The following is a 20,155-nucleotide window of genomic DNA, read 5'->3' on the forward strand; positions in this document are numbered from 1 at the left end:
GAAGGAAGGAAGGAAGGAAGGAAGGAAGGAAGGAAGGAAGGAAGGAATGGAAGAAAACCAGGCTTGTCTACAACCTGTGTGCCTTGGTAGTTTTTCAAAGTCTGAACACTTATTCACTCATTTACTTACTCATTCAGTAAACGTTTATTGAGCATCTATGTGCCTAAGACTGTTTTTGGGGTCCTCAAGACACTGTCCTCATGGACTGTAAAATCTAGTTGGAGAAAGTGGGCCGGAGACTGGAATGTTAGGATGTGTTTGATTAGACTGTGTGATAGTGGATGGGTCGTTTTTTATTTTCTTTCCTTTACAAGCCATATCTATACTCATCCCATGTATATATTCTGTACACATAAACCCTATAGGCAGGTATACCCTACACATCATTCAATCATGAAGCCCTCCAGTGTTTCATATAGACTCCTACCCTCCCAAACATGTCACCTTGACTCTGTTCCTACAGTCACTTCATCTGTTGCCTTTATCAAGATGGCATATATACATACCTCCAGAGCACACACACATACCAATCCACATCCCGAATGCATTCTCCTTCTATAACCCATTCAGGACACACATTTCCCAAGTCTGGGATTTCCTTAGACAGCAGAGCCCTAGTTACCTCGAGGCCTTCTGGCTCCTAGCCCATCCACCAGACAGCACTGCCACCTATATCCATCCCTGGCACGGTGAGTGTCTGGGCTGCCAGGCAGCCTGCTATTAAAAACATCAGCAGGATGGCCCCCACAAAGGTCAGCCATCCAGGGAGCTCCTGGCAGCTGCTTGTTTGTTTATTTGAACATTATCTGGGCCGGGCTGTTTATTTACATCCATTGAAGTATTGAACAATAAATATCGTCTCCCAGTAGCAAACAGATGCTTGCACTCAAGCGTTCTGGCTACCATTAGGCTTGGAATGATCTCCTTAATGAGCAAACAATACTATTAATCTTTAAAGATGCAGGCTCCCCTCTGCCCTTCTCCTATTTCTTAACTTCCTCCACTTTCTTTTACTCCCACCCTCTGTTGCAGTTTTGTCGATGTCTAGCGGGCAAGACTTCTGGCTCCAGTCCACAAAATGAAGCAAAGACCACTCTGGTGAGTTCATTGGCTTGGGCGATGAGAATGGCAGTGCTAATGAAGAGGCATATGTGAGGCTGAGGCTTGGAAAGTGATTTGAGGGGAAGACTGAGAGCAGGTGACTTAGTGTCAACCCCAGGTTCTTGCTTCCAACTCTGAAAACCTAAATACAATGACAGCCTTAGTACCATACTGGCATTCATCCACTCTACACCTCCCCTACAGATGGCTTAAAAATTCCTCCCCTTTTACCAGTATACTCATGCCTACATAGGACATTCATAGCAAGACCAATTATAGTGGGAAGTGGGGTAGAGGACAGGATATCCCATGGCATGGGTTGGTTCCTGAATTGCACGAAATATCCAGAAGTCTTTGAAGTCTAGTCTTCAGGTCTCTCCCTCTTCTGTAAGGCCTTAATTGGAATAAGGTTGTGACTTAGCAGTTAGGAGGCACAGTAGATAGAGTATTGGGCCTGGAGTCAAAAATATTCATCTTCCCTCCTTCAAATCTGACACTTACTGGGTGACCCTGGGCAAGTCACTTAACCATGTTAACCTAGGCACTGTGCCAAGCAAAGAGCATACAAATGCTAACTACCTTCAAAGAGTTTACACTCTATTGGGGAACACAAGACATAAAGGGGAATTAAGAATGGGGAGAACCGGAGACATGTAGAGGCATGGTTTGGAAATGATCAGGAAGTGACATTCCTGGAGGCCTGTTAAGGAGAAAATTCATCTGTCAGAGCCAGAGGGCCCAGAGGCAGAGCTCACCGATCAGAATCCATGCTTGGAAATTGGGCTTTTGATAAAAAGGGGTAGGTGAGATGGAAACCAGGGCTTGTGAGTCAGTTTAGACTCTTATTTCTCAGCATTCTCTCTGGGAATTCCATGAAAAGGATATAGTTTTAAGTAGGCTTCTTCAACTCGCTGTACCTTAACTCCCTAGGGAAATAAGAACCCATCCCTGACTAGAAAGGCTGACCTTATTTTTGCTACCACTAATCCTCCACTAAGCCATAAGCAGGACTGGGTGATTGTTGGTGAAATAGGGAAGCCAAAATCACCTCCCAGGCATAGGACACTATTTATGCCATTCTGCACCAATATACTACATGACAGGAGTGGGGGACAGGAAGCCTCAGTTGTCCCTTATTTAAAAGGCAGAACTCTGGGTTTACAAATTCAGCCCTTAGAAAAGAGTTCCTCTAGCAGGGCACAAAGGCCAGCCCCTTGACACTAACCTATACAGTAGGACATTGGTCCCAGTTAAAGAATTGACCTCCACAGCCTGCAGGCTAGCAGAGAACATAACTAGTAAGCAAAGACCCCAAGAGACAGGGACTAAGGGTAGCTATGACCAAAGGACCTCTTCTTTGGCTGATCTGAGGTATGGGCCTATTAGAGTCAGGAGAACCTTACTGAGGGTGGTCCAGGACTGTCTCACATCCTGCTGAGAGTCTTTCCTTCCCAGTGCCTTTGCAGAGATCATTTTCTGTCCCTCATCCTGAAGCCAGAAGCAGTCATTAGCAGGTATCTAAGGATTAAGGTCAGCAGACCAAAAATGTTTGAACCAAGGTCAAAATCATCCAACAACATCCTGTCATTAACAGGAAGGTGAAAAGGAGATAAGCCAAGCTGAAAATAAAGTCTGAGGGAGCAAAGCAGAATCAAAACTGGAAACTATTCCTCCTTCATCAAGGAGCAGATAGGAAAAAAGAGATGTTGGTTCAGGGTCAAACTGCAATTAGAAGTCCATAGGGAATCCTGCTGGGGTTAGATCAAGGAACAATGAGTTTGCATTAGAGACTTGCTCCATGGGCCTACAAGGCCTAAGTCTGGTTCTCCCTTTCAACTATTCCTCATTTGAACTCCCTGGCTCCAGACAAGGACAGCCCTAAGCAACATTATAAATCAAGTAAAATCTGCCTTTGGCAAATTCCTCCCCTCCAGCCCCTCACATTTTTGGTCCTCAAAGATTACTGCCTTTCAGTGGCCCCTGCCTTGGTTTGGAACTGTCAAATTCTTCCCCCACAGAAAGAGCCTGAGTATCTCATTCCCTCAGGACCTAAAATAATCAACTACCTAAACTGACCAACTAATGGATGCAAATGAATGAGGACCAATGGGGCTCTCAGGTAAATATTTGCATTTTGACTGTAGACATTAACCCAGACTAACTTGTAGGTGATCCTAATGGTTGGGAATTTCAAGCTAAAAAGCATCTTAGGGTGTTGGTAGGGGTGGGTACTTTTTTTCCTCTTCATGTCCTTAAAATGACCTACCTTACCTACTCACAGAATCCTCTCAGTTTCAGGGACCATGAAGACAGGTTTCCTCATGGTCCCTTGTGCTCCCTTTAAACAAAAGGGCTACTGTTCCCTTTGCCCAGTTCCTCCCTCTTCCCTCCTCCCCCTCCCCCAGAGAAGGTGCATGTTTTGGAAGAGAATTCTCTACAATTATGCAATACTACAATCAGTTGGAAAGTATGTTAGGGGTCATCAATTAAGCAATCAATAACCCTACTATAAAGGGCCTGATATGTGCTGGACATTATGCTAAGGTCTGGGAATTTTTTTTTTTTTTTGCCTTTTGGAGGGCAATTGGGGTTAAGTAACTTGCCCAAGGTTACACGGCTAGTTTTTTTTGTGTGTGTGGGTGTGTGGGTGTTAAGTGTCTGAGGCCAGAACCGAACTTGGCTCCTCCTGACTCTGGTCCCATGCTTCACTGAGCCACCTAGCTGCCCTGGGAATATTTTTTTTCAAAGAGGCAAAAGACAGTTTTTCTTTGCCCTCAAGCAGTTCACAATCTGATGGCTCTGGTCCAATGTCTTGCTGAATGCCAAGATCCTTTCTATAATATAACTAATAGGGTGATCCAGTCTCTCTCACTTCCTCAAGAGGCAGTCCATTTCATTTCTATATATTGCAAAGGTTTTCTTTACACTGATCTAAAATCTGCCTCAGAACACGTTCTGTGCTCTAGGTCATTGGTTCTAGTTTTGCTCTCTAGAGAATGAGTTTAATTCTTCTCTCACATGATAGTTCTCCAAATATCTGAAGATAGCTAAATCTCCTCTTACCTAATAAAGGTCTCCTGTTCCTTGAAGTCATCCTCATATGAAACGGCTTCATACCACATTGTCAATCTGATCACCACTCCCTGGATGCACTTGAATTTGTCAATATTCTTATTAAAATATAGCATCAAGGAGTAAGGCCAATGTTCTAGACGTGATCTGGTAAGCATGAGAACAATGGGATTACAGCCTTTCTAGTCCAGAAAGATTGTAAAGTGTTCAGCGCAGTGCCTGCTACATAGTAGGTACTTAGTAAATGCGTGTTTGCCTTCCCACCCCTTCTTCAACACATTATTGAACAGTTAACAGAAGGAGGTTTCCTTTGTCCTGACACAGTAAAGATATCCAACAAGGCTATTGTAGCAGAGCTTCTCTGAACATGGTCCCTCCTCGTCTTCATGTGCCCAGTAAGGTGGGACATGGTGACCCAAGTGGTCTTCAGAAATCTACCAAGTCTCAAATAATCAACAAATGTTTATTAAGGGTTTACTACTTATCAGGCATGACACTAAGCATTGGGAATTTGAAGAGTAAGTTAAAAGAATCCTTATCCTCAAAAACTGTAAATTCTAATGGAGGAAATTACATGCAAACAAAATTGATATGTACAAGATATTTACACAGTAGATGAGAAGGTAACTTTATAGGGGGAAGCACCAGTAGCTGAAGGGTCTAGGAAAATTCCCCTGTAGAAGACCCCACAAGTCTTGAAGGAACTAGGAATTCTAAGGGAAGGGGGTAGGGAGGGAGAACATTCTAGACATGGAGGCCAGTCAGTGAAAAAAGGTTCAAGCTCGAAGATGGCCTTCCATGTTTGAGGAAAAGCAATGGAGGCCAGTATGTCTAAATCCTTGAGTTAATGGTTAGTGTAAATTTTAGAAGACTAGGAATGGCTGGAAGGGATGAAGCTGTGAAGAGCTTTAAATACCAAACAAGTAGCAATCTCTTTCCTCCCAGTGACTTCAGAAGAAATTGGTGTCAGGATCCATAGAAGAGTCATGTGTCATGGCTCTCCCAACCATCTTTCTTCCTTCTCCCTTTGTTATTTACTCTAGCTCTTAGCACAATTCCTGGCACATAGTAGGTGCTTAATACTTATTGATTAACTAGCTGACTATGACCTTATGTCAATACCTTCAACACACTTATACTTCACTGGGACTGGGCTGTTGTATTTGTCACAAGGCAGGGGACTGGAACAAATGGTCTCTTAAAGTCCCTTTGCCCTCCAACATCTATGATTCACTTATTTTACTATTATCACATAGTCTTACTGAGATCTGAATCACAGAGGCTGAAGAATCTGGCCAAAGGGAGAACCAATCATAGGATCATAAATTTGGAGTTGGAAAGACTTCAAGGAATACCTAGTCCAATCCTTTTGTGATAGGACCAGGGTCCCCCTCCCCTACTTCTCCCACAAAAAGGATTATCTTTCCCTAATAGACAAAGTGTCCCTGACACTTGATTGGTCTCTCCTCCACTTACAGCTTCCTGGTCACCTTAGGATATAAAAAGTCCTACCCATCCAGAGTCAAGCCTCACTCCCCCCCCCAATTTGGTAGATTTCTGAAGACCACTTAAGTCACCATACCCCACCTTACTGACTCATATGGAGATGGGGAGGGACCATGTTCAGAGGAGCTGTACCACAATAGCCTTGTTGGATATCTTTACTGTGTCAGGACAAAGGAAACCTCCTTCTGTTAACTGCTCAATGACTTATTAGAAAAGAGACGGAAAGGGGAACAAGCATTTATTAAGCACCTACTATGTACTAGGTTCCTGGTACCCCCATTTTATGGTTGAGAAAACTGTGACAGACAGAGGTTAAGAGACTTTTCCAGGGTTACATAGTAATTGTCTGAAATTGTGAGTACTTCATTTTGTCCCAATACTGAACCTGAATTAACAGGGTAGTTAAATTAGGCTCACCCCTAAAATTTCTCATGTTACATGTTAGAAAAGTAAGGCACTACAGAGAAGCTAGGTAGTGAAATGAATAGTTAGGAAGATCTGAGTTCAAATCCAGCCTCAGACACTTACTAGTTGTATGGCACTGGGCAAGTCACTAACCCTGTTTGCCTCAGTTTCCTCATCTGTAAAATGAGCTGAAGAAGGAAATGGCAAACCACTCCAGTATCTCTACCATGAAAAACTCAAATGGGGTCACAAAGAGTCAGACATGACTGAAATGACTCAACAACAGCATAGAGACAAAGGTACCTTCCCCAGGTCACACAGACCACAAGTGACAGAACCAGCCACAGAAGGCTGGTCTCTGGGACTTCCAGTCCTATGACCCTTTCCATTTCATAGGCTCCTAGATTTAGATCTAAAACTGAAAGGAACCTCACAGGCCATGTCTTCCTGCCCCCTTGTCTTATAGGTGAGGAAACTGAGGACCAGGAAGCCAGACAACTTACTCAAGAATGTAGAGACAGTGATTGTCAAGAGATGGTATCTAACTCTAGAACCTTGCAACTGCATGAGGGTGAGCTGCTCGTCATCTGAGGGTCTATGGGGCTGAGTTATATATCTTCCTGGAGAAATCACTCCCCCCTTACATACATACCTCTCAAGTATCTTTACACTTAAACATGTTTGTCCCTTTATAATATATATGTCCTTCATAACATTCATGCATACACATGTGTGCACAAATATATGTTTTTCTAGACCTTTCTCCCTATATTTTGCTGTGATTCAGTTGTTTTAATCATGCCCAACTCTTTGTGACCCCATTTGGGGTTTTCTTGGCAAAGATACTGTCTTTTTCTCCTCTGGCTCATTTTACAGATGAGGAAACTGAGGCAAACAGGGCAAAGTGACTTGCCCAAGGTCACACAGCTAGTAAGTGTCTGAGGTTGGATTTGAATTCAGGTCTTCTTTATTTGACTGCCCCACCTAGCTGCTCCCTTCTTCCAACACATACATGTATATATCTGCTTTCTTTTTCTTCCTGAAAATAGAATTGTATAGTAGTCAAAGATTACTTCCCCACCCCTCAAATACCTATTGCATATCATTTAGGGCAAGAATCCAAAGGGATGGAGAGGCTGAACTCTCTATCCCCTAATAGGGATGCAGAGGTTACTAAATACAGTCTGGTAACATTGTGCAAAGGATTCTTGAGCACACACACGCAAGCGCGTGCACACACACACACACACACAGATATACTGTCTGATTAATTATTGTTTACCCCTTTGCCTTTCCTATTCCACAATGTTACTAAACACTGTCAGGGAAATCGGTCCCTCTGTGTTCCCCACTGCTATGTTACTGCTCATACAAAACGCAAAGATGAAGCAACCTTAAATACACATCTTCGAGCTTCTCGAGGGTTATACCACCCTCTGTAGTTCATGTTCACCTTTGTGAATTCAGGAAGATAGCCTGTGTTCCTCTCCCTCTCCCCCTCCCATCTCTCCTTCTGTGTAGGAAGGGGGACAGATGAAATTGCTAAACTATGTAAAGTGTTTTGAGCTCTCGAAAGGAAAAAAAAAAAGTTGGCAATAAGAAGGGAAGAAGAGCTTGGATATTGCAATGATAAGCATAAAGAAGGTGGTAGGAAAAGGTCCAGGCTGCCTATGTAAAATTTAAGTGATAATCATCATCATCACATCAGCTTTTCTAGTTCCCTATTTTTTAATTCCTACCTCTCATCAGTATATTTGTTTTGAGACCACACTTTCAAATTTACTCCTGAAATGGGTTACAGAGGCAGTCTGATACATTGGACTTGGATTGAGAAGACCTAAGCTGTCAACCTGCAACCCGTGTGTCCTTAGGCAAATCACTTAACCCCTCTGAGTATCAGCTTTACCATCTGTTAAAAAAAAAAAATGAAGCCCATACTTGCATTGTCACATCACAGCTTGACCCCACAGCGGACAAGGGGACTGCTAAGGGCAATGTGATGGAAAACATGATTGAGATGATTAAAGGAGAGAGCTGAGAAGGAATGTTATTGCAGACACCAAGCCAGGGTCTTTTTTTGTGTTCAGTCTGTAACATGGGAAAGGAAAGAGGGATGAATCAAGAGTATCACTTTATTTGCCAGGAACCATGGGAGAAATAAGAGAGTTGGGAGGGAGTCTGTAAAGAAGCAACAAGATAAAATATATGCCTATTTAAGACCAAGAAGAGCTGGGAGCTATGTGCTTTTCAAGACTCCACTATCCATATTGGGCTGATGGGCCTCAGCTGGTGCTGACAAACACCATCTCCCTCACAGGGTTGTAAGGACTGGATAAGATAAAGTATGTCAAATTTCCTTGTTTACATTTCTAGGTGAAATACAAGTGAAACGAGTTATCATTAAAGACTGGTCCCCCAAAACTAGCCCAGGGCAATCATATTCTGCCATGGGGAACAAAAAAAATCAAAGGTGGGATAGATAGCCCATGATAGTCCAGGGCTGCTGGTCCTTCTCTGTCACTAATAATAGTTTAGGAGAGTCATCTTCAAAGGTAAGAAGCATTGTATTACCAAAGAACCTGAACTCTCTATCTCTTAGGTTCAAGAAATGGCATTAGAATGCCAAAAAGAATTATCTCCCTATTGTCATATAATTTCTATAGAAGAAGAAATGACCTTCATTTATGGAAAGAGGAATATACTCAATGGAGAGGGTATTTGGTCGGATGAAGAGCTAGAAAGAATATTGTTCGGCCTCATTTTATATGGGGTTGAACACCTAAGAAAGAAATTGAAGGGGAGGAAGCATCTTCCTTGGATAGGGGCAGAGAACAGAAAGCTGGAATTCTATAGCTCCCTTATGCAGCAGGACACCCAAAGGAGACCTTTGGAAGATAAACCTTGGTTCCTATCATACATGAGAATGAACAATGGATTGAGAACTAGGAGACACTTGGATTTGCATACTTTTTAGTTGTCATATTCCTGTGAGTAACTTAACATCTAAGTCTCAGTTTCTTCATCTATAAAATGGGGATAATAATACCTGCAGTACTTAATTCCTTGGGTTATTTTGAGGCTCAAATGGGATAAGGTATTTACTCTTTTTTTCTTGAGCGGGGAAGGCAAGGCAGTTGGGGTTAAGTGACTTGCCTAAGGTCACACAGCTAGTAAGTGTTAAGTGTCTGAGGCTGGATTTGAACTCAGGTCCTCCTGACTCCAGGGCCAGTGTTCTATTCACCACTGTACCACCTAGCTGCCCCAGAGATAAGATATTTAAAATGTAAAGTACTTTAGAAATGTTAATACACAATCTAGATATTGGTAATTATCATCATCATAACTGTTATTTACAAATGTGCCATCTGACTCCTCCTAGCAACAGAGATTCTCTGAGACCTCAAAAATTTTTTTTTCCAATTAAAAAAAATACAGAGTATAGAAAACTCTGAGGTTGATTTAACCTGGGAGTGATTCATAGGACAAGATATTATATGGAGAAAGAAGAATCAATTTGACTCCTATGGTTTGACTGAGAAACAAGTTGGGAAATGGAATTAACCACAATTCAGCCTTAGGTGACCGAGAAAGGAGGAAGAGGTATCTCTGAGGGCCTACTGATGCAGATTCATAAACTGACAGGAGGAAACAGAAGCAAAATCAGAGAGAGTTCCCTAAGAAGATCCAATACAGCCTGAGAGATGGGGGGTAAGGGGAAGAAAGAGAGGAGAGGAGAGAGAGAGAGAGAAAGAGAGAGGCAGAGAGACAGAGAGAGACAGAGACAGAGAGAGACAGAGAGAGAGAGAGACAGAGAGAGAGAGAGAGACAGAGAGAGAGAGAGAGACAGAGAGACAGAGAGAGAGAGACAGAGAGAGAGAGAGACAGAGACAGAGAGAGAGACTACCCCCTCCCTCCACTCACTATTTAACACATACACTGCATCAGTGTACTCTTCTCACAACAGGGAGAGAATATTATCTGCCCCTTCTCCCTAATTTACAAGGCTATTGCTATGATGAATGTATTATTATCTAAAAAATACTTGGAGTTCCTTAGACAAATGTGCCATATGAATATTAGGTGCTTCTATCTAGTCAGCATTTCTCTTGTGCTGGAAATGAAGCCCCCTCTGGAGTAGGACCCAGCATCTGTTTAACAGCTGTATAGGAAGAAGGAAGGAAGTAGCAACTAGTTGAAACTATAAGCTGGGCAGGGAGATGAAGGAAACAAAATGTAGTAACTCAAATTGCGTGAAGGCTGGAAACAGAGAGACTCTTAATGTGTGTTGGGGCCCATTTGTACATTTCGGGCTTAGGTGGATGGACGGTCAGATGTTGACCTGAAACCAGGAGCCTTCACCATCAGAGCAGTCTATGGCATTAAGCTCAGATGTTCTTGGAGGCTGGCAGGTACTTTCATTCCCTTTCATCCCCATCAGGATTCAATGTCTGACAATTCTTCCTGGGCAATGTCTTTTAGATTTGTCTCCCTTTTTATTTTCTATGCTAGTAGCTACATGACTGTTACCATCTCTCAGTGAGTCTCACTGTCTCCAGTTTTTCTTCAGACACTGTTTTCATCTCCCTATTCAGACACTTGTAATGGTTCTCTACTGTCCCTTTACCCAAGTTTTCTATCTAGATAACATTCAAGGGCTTCCACCACCTCCCTCTTCTACCTTGCTGCCAATCTTCAACATGGCTCTTTCCTTTCATGTCCAGACAAGATTCTTATTGTCACTGCACAACCTAGTTTTGTTGACTCATATCACCCAGCCTCTGCTCATGTGGTTTTCTCTGTTTGAAAATCTCCATATCCTCTGCTTCCTTTCAACCAATCCATGACCACCATTTTCTTTGAGCTTGCTCCAAGATACCTCTTCCAAGGAGCCTTTTCCAATTAAAGTACCCTGTAGTTAGATGGTGTAGTGGATAGAGTCCTGGACTTACAGTAAGGAATGCCTGAGTTTGAATCCTGACTCACAAACTTACTTAGCCATATGACCCTGGTCAAGTCATTTAACCCCTGCTTGCCTCAGTTTCCTTATCTATGAAATGGGGATAATAAGAGTACTTGGATCCTAAGTTTGTTGTGAAGATCCAATGAATTAACCTATGGGAAACATTTCACAAATCTCAAAGCATTATATAAATGCTATTATTACTGTTATTACTTTAGTCACTCCCTCATTTCACTTCCACTCAACATTTTGCACACTCTTTAACCATGCAGCTATTTTCTAACATATGTAGAGCCATGATTTTTCTCTTTGTTTCAAGCATGTTTTGCCTTCAGGACAAGATTGCAGTCACCCTGAGGGAAAAGGGATCTTTTGCATCCCCCATAGGTTCTTGAAAAGCATTATTCATTTCAGATGTGATTAATAAATTCACAATGAGACAATGAATGGGCAGCTAGATGTCAGTAGAAAAAAGAACCCACCAACTCTGGGCCCCAGTAGCAGGATTAGTCCCTGTAAACACCAAGGGTAGAACAGATGAACCACAATGGAGTGAATCCCTTGTCCTTAGAGGTGCTCAGCCAAAAACAAGATGACCAGTTGTAGACAGGCTATTCCAGCTCTACTGTGAACTTAGCTATCCACCCTTTAATCTTCACACTCTAGATTTGTCCTAGGTTTCCATATCTTTACCTGTTCTGCACGGGACTGTGATTTCTTTCTTTCACCACTGGAGGCACTGACATCAGCCAGAGCAGATGCCTTCTCCCAGGATACCTCTCCAGGCCTGTTACCCAATACCCTGCTTGGCTCCATAGAATTCCTGAGCAGTCATTTACCCCCTTCCCCCCTTGGCACTGCATGGACAATTTTCTTGACGAGTAAATAAACTGGGGAGCATCAGGCAAGTGTACATTATATTGACATCTGCTCCTGATGAGCTGTGTTCTGGTCCCCTGCAGCCCCAATCAAACTGTTCATGCATCAGCCCTTTAATGGAGAGTGGGAGGCAGTATCTAGAGAGCGGTGAGTATGTGTAAAGCAAAAGCCTGTATTTGTTTAGTGTAAAGAACTCCGACTTGGGCTTTGGAGAAGGTGAAGGATGGAGCCTTGTAATGGGAATGTAAATTTTAAAGATCTTCCCTGCCCCTAGGCTAAAGTGCACCAGAAGCCTGGGGAGGGAGGCTTGTTTTTCAGTAGATACTTTTTGATTGGCCAGTGGGTCAATAAGGTTGTTACATTCTCTGAGCCAGGAAAAGGCTATATAAGCCCTGATGTGTAGCTTTGTTTTGGGACTCACTTTGAGAAATGTTCTGTGATTTGATCTGAATTCTGGGAAGCCGTTGTTGAGAGTCCCCCGGCTTTGAAAAACCCAGAATGTGGAAACCCAGATGTTGACTGGGTATGGATGTAATGGTTGGACAGTTTGGAAATCTGTCTACTTGATGTTTCTGTCTTGATAATTATGCCTGTATACTTTGAGGTTCAGGGTGCTGACCTTTTCTCCTAAACAAGGTAAACGATATATGTCTGACTGATTAAAGTAAGCTTGGTAACCCATTTTGAGTTGCTTTCCTTTAACAAAGCAGATCCAAGAACCTGTGGTAGCTGCAAACCCTGAGGACGCTTGGGGTGCTTGCTGCTACAAGCCTCCAACACCAGACAGGAGAGGCTCTTTTTGTCCACGCGGTCTCTCCCATGACCTCAAGTTGGCTCATGTTATTTTCTTCTTCATATGCTCATTAGAAAAGATGGTAACATCTAGAGTTGAACTGATGATTCCTTTAGGGCATGCTGAGAATAAAATTCTCTCAGTGAGCCACCATGCTGACTCAGAATCATAGGACGATGGTATTTTAGAGAACCATCTAGTCCCCCTCTCCCCATTTTACGGATGAAGAAGCTAAGGCCCAGAGAAATGAGCCACTTATTCAAAACCATAAGTGTGAATGCCAGAGCCAACATCTGAGCCCAGAGTCTTTGCTTACTGATAGAGCACCTGCAGTTAGGGGCTTAAAGTGCTCCAGATCACTGGTGTTTATTTATTTTGGAAGGTTGGATCTTAAATAAACTGAGATCAAAAAGTGAGGGTGAAACAAGTCTAATCACACCTGACGTAACTAGAAAAATATAGTGACTGTTGCCCACTTTGACAGAAGGAGTCATTTTAGGCTTCAGCAAGGGTATCCTCCACCAGATAAAGGAAGCTACCTCTGCATCAGAGTCAAAGGAACAGCTCACATGGAGGGTCACAGGATCTTAGATACCGATGATAGACAGATAGGTAGGTAGGTAAACTGATAGACAGACAGACAGACAGACAGATAGATAGAACAGTTACTAAGTGTTTACTATGTTCCAGGCACTGAGGATAACAAAAATAAGCAAGCAAGACAGCCCCTGCCTTCCAGGAGCCTATGTTATATTGGAAGATGAGAACATATACAGGGGCAGTAGAATTGGTGTGTGTGGGGGAGGGGGGGTAAGTGGTAGGAGGAATGTATGCAGCTGGAAGAGACCTGAAGGACCAGCTAATCCAACACTCTCATTGTATAGATGAGGAAACAATGATCCAGGGAGGTTAAGGGACTTAACTCAAGGTCATATAGGTGGAGACTTGGACACTGGTTCTCTAACTCTGACTCTAGGGCTCTTTCTACAGTGTGGTATTGATATTATTAGTAATTTAATTTAACAAACATTTATTGATAAATAGTGACACTGTGTACAAGGAAAGATTGTATTAGATGCACCAAGAAATCTAAGGAAATGGAAAACTATCCTTGCTTTAATAGTGCTTACAGTCTAGTTAGGAAAGGTAAGGTATGCTTGTGATTGCAATGGGAGGTAGAATGTGTGAATGTTAACAATAGAAACATAAAGGAGTTTAGAAATCACCATTAAAGAAAGGATCATGGAGGCAATGGGATTTAAACTGAATTTGGAGGATGGGCACAATCAGAAATGATAATATTGAGATGAACTATAATCTAATAATAACAAAAAGTTTCAGGCAACAGTAAGTCTCACAATTTCAAGCCTCATTTAATTTAAATGCAAAGCTTCCTCCCATCCCCTTCCTCTACCCTATACATTCAGTATATCTCATAGAAGAGTCCCAGAAAAGAGAAGCAACTTTGACCAGGGTTGCCCACCCAAGACAGAATTGGAATCTAGGAGTTCACAAACCAACAGGGTGAGAAGTGTAAAAGGCACACGGCTGGAGAGCATGCTCCCAAGGGCCATGGGAAAGCCACTTGCTGCAGATGGAAGGGAGAAGAGAGCTCCTGTGCTGGGATGACATCATTGGCCAAGGGTGGAATGCAGAGATGCAGAAAACTGAGGGGCCCCCAGGCCAGGGAGGGAGTTTGGCTGTGACATCACAAAGGGCCTTTTGACCACCCTACAGTCCCCAGGAAAACCACACAGACTGGGCTTTAAGCCGCCCCCGTTTTGTGCATGCCTGAAGACGATGCTCTCTCCAAATGCAGACAGGTGACCTTTGATCCCAAAGAGAGACAGCTTGGGAAAGAAGGAGAGGCACCAGAACTGAAGTGCTATAAAGAAGAAGAAAAAAAAAACCTTAGCAAGAGCCTGTATAGAATACTCATTCTGCCAGAAGCATGTGGAGTTAATTGTAGAGAAATGCATTTTAAAATAAGATATTGGAAAACCATCTTCTCCGTCACTGACCACAGTTATTACGATTATTTATACGGCACCACCGAGGCTCACAGTGTTTCACAGCAATTAAACTATTGATCTTGGTATCACTGGGGCTCTGAGCAATGGAGTGCATGGTCATTCTCTGCCCTTCTGCAGCTTTCATCTCCCCAAGTTTTAGATAGAGAAACTGAGGCTACAAGTGAATCAGCATTTATTCAGCTTGCACCATGTCCCAAATACTGGATTAATTGCTGGAAAATGAGGAAGTGACATGATGAAGATGTGGCAAAGGAAGACAGGGACAAAGACTGGAATTATTCATTCATTCTTTTTAAAAGTACCCGTTGAGTGCCTGATCTGTGCATTGCACTTTTCTAAACACTGTAGGAGATGGATGCAAAGAAGTATATAGTGCATGGTTCCTGTACACAAAGTTTGATTTTGCTGAGAAGACCTATATATGAAACAGTTAAGAATAATGCCAGGCAATATGTGATACAATTTCAAAATGAGCGGAGGGGTTACATCATTGTAGTGGTTGTTGAAGGCCCGCTCTAGAAGATGGAGCTGGGCACAGCTAGATTTCATCTTGTAGGCATAGGGATCTGGGAGATTTTTGAGCTGGGTGGGATTCTCTTCCCTTTGTTTCTTTGATAGCAAACTCTCAGTTCTCCTTCCTTTTGGACAGTTCCTTCTCTGTCTCTCCTTCCCAACTCCTTAAGGAGGGTGTTCCTCAAAGTTTTGGCCAAAGTATCTTCTTCTCTTTTATTTTTATATTCTTTTCTTTCTAAATCTCACCCACTTCCATAATTTCAACCATTTCTTCTCAGTAAACAATTTCTAAACCTTTATCTCCAATCTTTTCCTCTATTTTGAACTCCAGATACATCTGCATTTCCAGTTGCCTACATGACATCACCTCGATGCCTTGGCATCCTCTCAAATTCACTATCCTCCCACATTGAGCTCATCTTTGTCCCAAACCTGATCTTCCTTCTGGCTACATTATTTCTGCCAGCAGCAGTTCCACCACCATTCACCTAATCTCCTTGATTTGAAAATCTGCTCTTAATTCGGATTCTTATTTCACTTTCATCTTTCACAAACAACCACTTGCCAGGTCCAGTTGACTCTTTGCAGTATTTCTCACCTCCATTCTTTCCTTTCTATTACCACCACCATCACCCTAGTACAGATCCTCACTATGATTCATCTGTGATGGTAAGGACTCCTAATAAAATTCCTCACATATAGTCTCTCCCCATTTGAGGCATCCTTCATATCTCTTCCATACTAATCTTTCTTACTCATAGATTTGGCCAAGTTACTTTTATGCCTGAACTCTTCCAGTAGCTTCCTAGTGCCTATTTGAATAGAGTTCAAATTCATTTGTCTGTCATTCAAATTCTTCTGCAGTCTGGGACCGTCCCATTTTCCCAGGCTTCTACAAGCTCTCTTCCTAGCTGTCTCCACTTCATACCTCCTGCACTCCAGCCATCATCTTCATTGACCTTGTACCAGATCCCCATCTCCACCCCTACCCTGACTTTGTTAGATAAGCATTTTCTTTATCTTACACCCTGAACCAAGTCTCCATGATACTTTCTGCCATGTGTGTATTCTCCTCCCCCCTTTCCAGTTCCCTTTCATGTGTTGTCTAACACATAAGCTCCTTGAGTAAAAGGACCTTCTGCACTTCTTTCTACCTGGTGCCCCAAAAATCTTAGTGCAATTTTATTAAAGCTTAAAACTTTGTGAAGACCTTTGAGACATTCAGCATTTATATTCCCAGAATTTAGGACAGTGCTTGGCACACAGTTGGCATTTAATAAATGTTCTATCTCTCTATGTCTATTTCCCTATGCGCCCGCTAAACTGGACTATTCTCTCAAAGTCAAATTCAAATAGCATTTCCTCCATAAAGCCTTACCTAATTCTAACTGCTGCTAATAGCAGCCTCTCCTCTCTTTTCCCTTCTGAACCTCACATAGCACTTTGTTTTGTACTCCTCTGACATGCTTATATATTGTTATTTATAATATTTATCTATGTATTTTATTCATCCTCTATGGAAGAGTAGGAATTGAACTTTTTACCTGGCACATAGTGGGTACTTAGTAAATGCTTGATTGATGCCCACAGTGATTAGCACAGTATTAATAAATATGTGTCGAGTTTTGCTGAGTGGGGCAGTTACTAGGGCAGTAACCACAGGAATAGAGAGGAGAGGAACAATTCAAGAAACACTTCCAAGGATGACTTACTAGAACTTGTGATTCTGGGTAAAAGGGTCAAAATTAAAAGAAGGCTGTGAGACTTTGAACTTGGGCGAGTTCGAGAGTAAAGTTTCCATTGATACAAATAATAAAACTGGAAAAAGGAGGAAGAGAGTTATGTCTGATCTATGTTGAGTCTGATACATGACTTCCAATTGAAGATACTCCATTTGTAGCTGGAGGTATGAGACTGGAGCTTAGCTGAAAATATATAATGTAGAATGAGGTATCATCGACATAAGAGGTGATATAGTTGGAGTGATGAGACAGAATCTATTCACGAAGGGAAACATAGTCTATAAAAAGGGTCAAGGATTTAGTCTTGGAAAAATGTCTGAATTCAGGCGACAAAAAGAAAGAGTAAAGGGGACAGGGAAAAGAAGAGTTTCAAAAGTAGAAAAAAAAACAGGAAAGTACAGCATCATGGAACTGGAGATGATTTTTTTTAAAGGAGGCATTGGCTAGTAATGTCAAATGCTGTAGAGTTGTCAAAAGGAAAATAAGGACTAAGGAAAAAGTCATTGGATTTGGCAGGTAGGAGGTCACTGGAGACCATCAATTGTAGTTTTGGTGGAGATGGGGGAGTGGAAGCCAGATGTTCCAATTCTCAGTGCCCAATTCAAGTCACTAAACTAGGCTGACACCTCCATTTACTCTCAAAAGACGCAATTTGACAGGCTGCTTAGGTGAAAGCTAGAGAGACATAAGAGAAATGAAAGAAAATTACATAGCTTCCTTAACTACCCTTCTTCTTGTTCTTAGAGGTCCTCCAAAAGGTTCGCTCAATTTCAGGACAGGACAGTTCTCCCACTGATACACCCAAAAGCCAAAACAACAAACGGGAATGTTTTTATATGGAAGCAGAGCAGAAAGTTGCCTTCATGGTGTGAATTGAAGGGTTATAGGAAGACTAGTCAACCTCCCAAATGTTCCTCCCCACCAGATGCCAACGTGAATTAGAATGATTCTTCCATGACAGGAGAACTATTAGGGGGTCATTCTTTTTGGGTTCATTTATTCATGTTTGTGTTCAATATTTAAATATTTTTTATGTATAGGGTACCTGCCAAGGAAGATGCAAAGTTTAAATAAAGAATTGATTGTCCTTGCCCTCATAGATATTAGAGTCTAGGAGGATAGAACTCAAATTCAGATCATGATAGTATAATATTTTATGATAAATTATCTAAGAGTCTCAAAACAAAGTTCTGTGCAATTTCTGGGGTAGAAGTTTTTGAGAAATTGGAACAACCATAGCAGATCTTTGCATCAGGAAGGCAAAGGACTAAAGAGTGACACAGAGCTGAGAGACAGTAGAGATGGGAAGTTAGAGCCCAGTTAGAGGGATTTGCAGAAGTCTAGGTGAGTAAGTGATGAGGTTTGCATGATGCAGACAGGCAAGGGGTTAAGCCTTGCCTCTCCTGAAAGGCTACTTCTAGGAATGCTACATTGTCATTAAAATCCTAGTGTGAATCACAATGATTCGTGCATGACAGGAGAGACTCATGCCTACCAGGAATATGTCTATTAGAATATAAGTTTCTTGAGGGAAGTCAGAGTTTCATTTATTGTTCCTTTATATTCCTGGCATCTAGCACAGTGCCTCGCATATTACAGGTATTTATTCAATGGTTGTTGATTGATTTAAAAAAAACCAACCAAACAAACCTTTCCTATTCCTTAGCACAATATTCTGCCCATGCTATGGGAATATTCCAAAGATTTGTGATCTTATTGGCATAAGTCATTCCTAGTAGAAGAATTCCCTGTGCCAATCTCCTATGACCTAGAAAAGGGATTCTTAACTTTTTTGTTGTTGTTGTTGTTATGGACCCCTTAAAGAGTTTGGGAAAGTCTACAGGCCCCTTCTCAAAATAATATTTTTAAATGTATAAAATAAAGTACATAGGAATATAAAGGAAACCAATTAGCAATGAAGTATAGTTATCAAAATAAGTGGTGGTGTTTTTTTTAAGTTTGTGGACATATAGCTCCCAGGACAGTGCCTAGAGCACAGAGAGGTTTAATAAGTGACATACCCAGGGTCTCAGGTCAGTGTTAGAGGCCCGTCTGAAACCAGATGTTCCTCAGTCCAAACACTCTGCTATGCCATCCTGAGCATAATGTTAGGTGCAATTGGTGAGATAAAGTGAGCAGTGGAGGATGGGGAGAGCAAAAGAAGATTGAAAGAAAAAAAAAAGACTGAAGAAAGAGGTGGTAGAAATCGTTGAATGAGCTCTGCCTAGTCGACAGTTGTAGCCAGGGCTGTCTGGTTCTGTGTTGCTTTTGAATGAAAATTCTCTCCAAAATTTCTCTCTTTCATAATGTATACAATATCTACAATCCAGCTCTTTCCTCTCACACCATCCCCAAATAAAAGTTTATGAGATTAAAACAAAATCTACTCTCTGGCCCACCCTGGAGTCAGGAAGACTTATTCTTCTGAATTCAAATCTGGTCTTAGACTTACTAGCTGTGTGACCCTGGGCAAGTCACTTAACCCTGTTTGCTTTATTTTTCTCCTCTATAAAATGAGCTGGAGAAAGAAATAGCAAACCATTCCATTTTCTTTGCAAAGAAAACTCCAAATGGGTCCACAAATAGTTGGACATGACTGAAAAAAATGACTGAATAACAACTAAGTCTTTGACTCTTATCTTTTTCTTCCCACATTCTTTCTAGTGTAGCATGTCCATTGTCAGAGCCTATGGTCAAGAAGAGGTTTTTACTTTAGAATCCTAGACAGTTAATGCTGGCAGAGACCTTGGAGATCACTTAGTCCAAGTCTTTGTTTTGATAAAAGGAGCTATGGAGACCCAAAGTCCCCCACATTCTCATATGTCCAAGCAACTCTTCCAAGGCCATACAGCAAGTCAGTGGTAAGAGTTACAATTACTCTTCCTAACTCTCAGAGTTTTTCCATGGGCTGTTTGGTGTTTGTGCCATCCTTATCCCAATACCCAACATCTGAGAGAAAGATCACTTGCCCTCCCCCTTTCCTGACTCTTACTAATGTTTGCCTGAATGGGAGACATCCTGGGTATAGGAGAAAGAGTTTAGGGAGCAGAGAGCCAAGGCTAAATCATATCTCTTTAATGAAAATTTCCACCTGTCAGGTAAAGATAGAAAAGATTTCCTAGGCTTAATTTCTTTCTTGTGTTGGCACAGG

General features: G+C 41.9%; 1 protein-coding gene across 3 annotated transcripts in view; it reads right to left on the reverse strand.

Moving 5' to 3' along the window:
- Window positions 1-20,155, reverse strand: part of PLXNA4 (plexin A4) — a 780,904-nt gene that overhangs the window by 271,887 nt on the left and 488,862 nt on the right. The window lies entirely within an intron of this gene.

This window comes from Petaurus breviceps, unplaced genomic scaffold (genome assembly GCF_028583685.1).
Source record: "Petaurus breviceps papuanus isolate PSGF00001 unplaced genomic scaffold, PetGlider_PUasm1.0 181, whole genome shotgun sequence".
Lineage (NCBI taxonomy): Eukaryota > Metazoa > Chordata > Mammalia > Diprotodontia > Petauridae > Petaurus > Petaurus breviceps.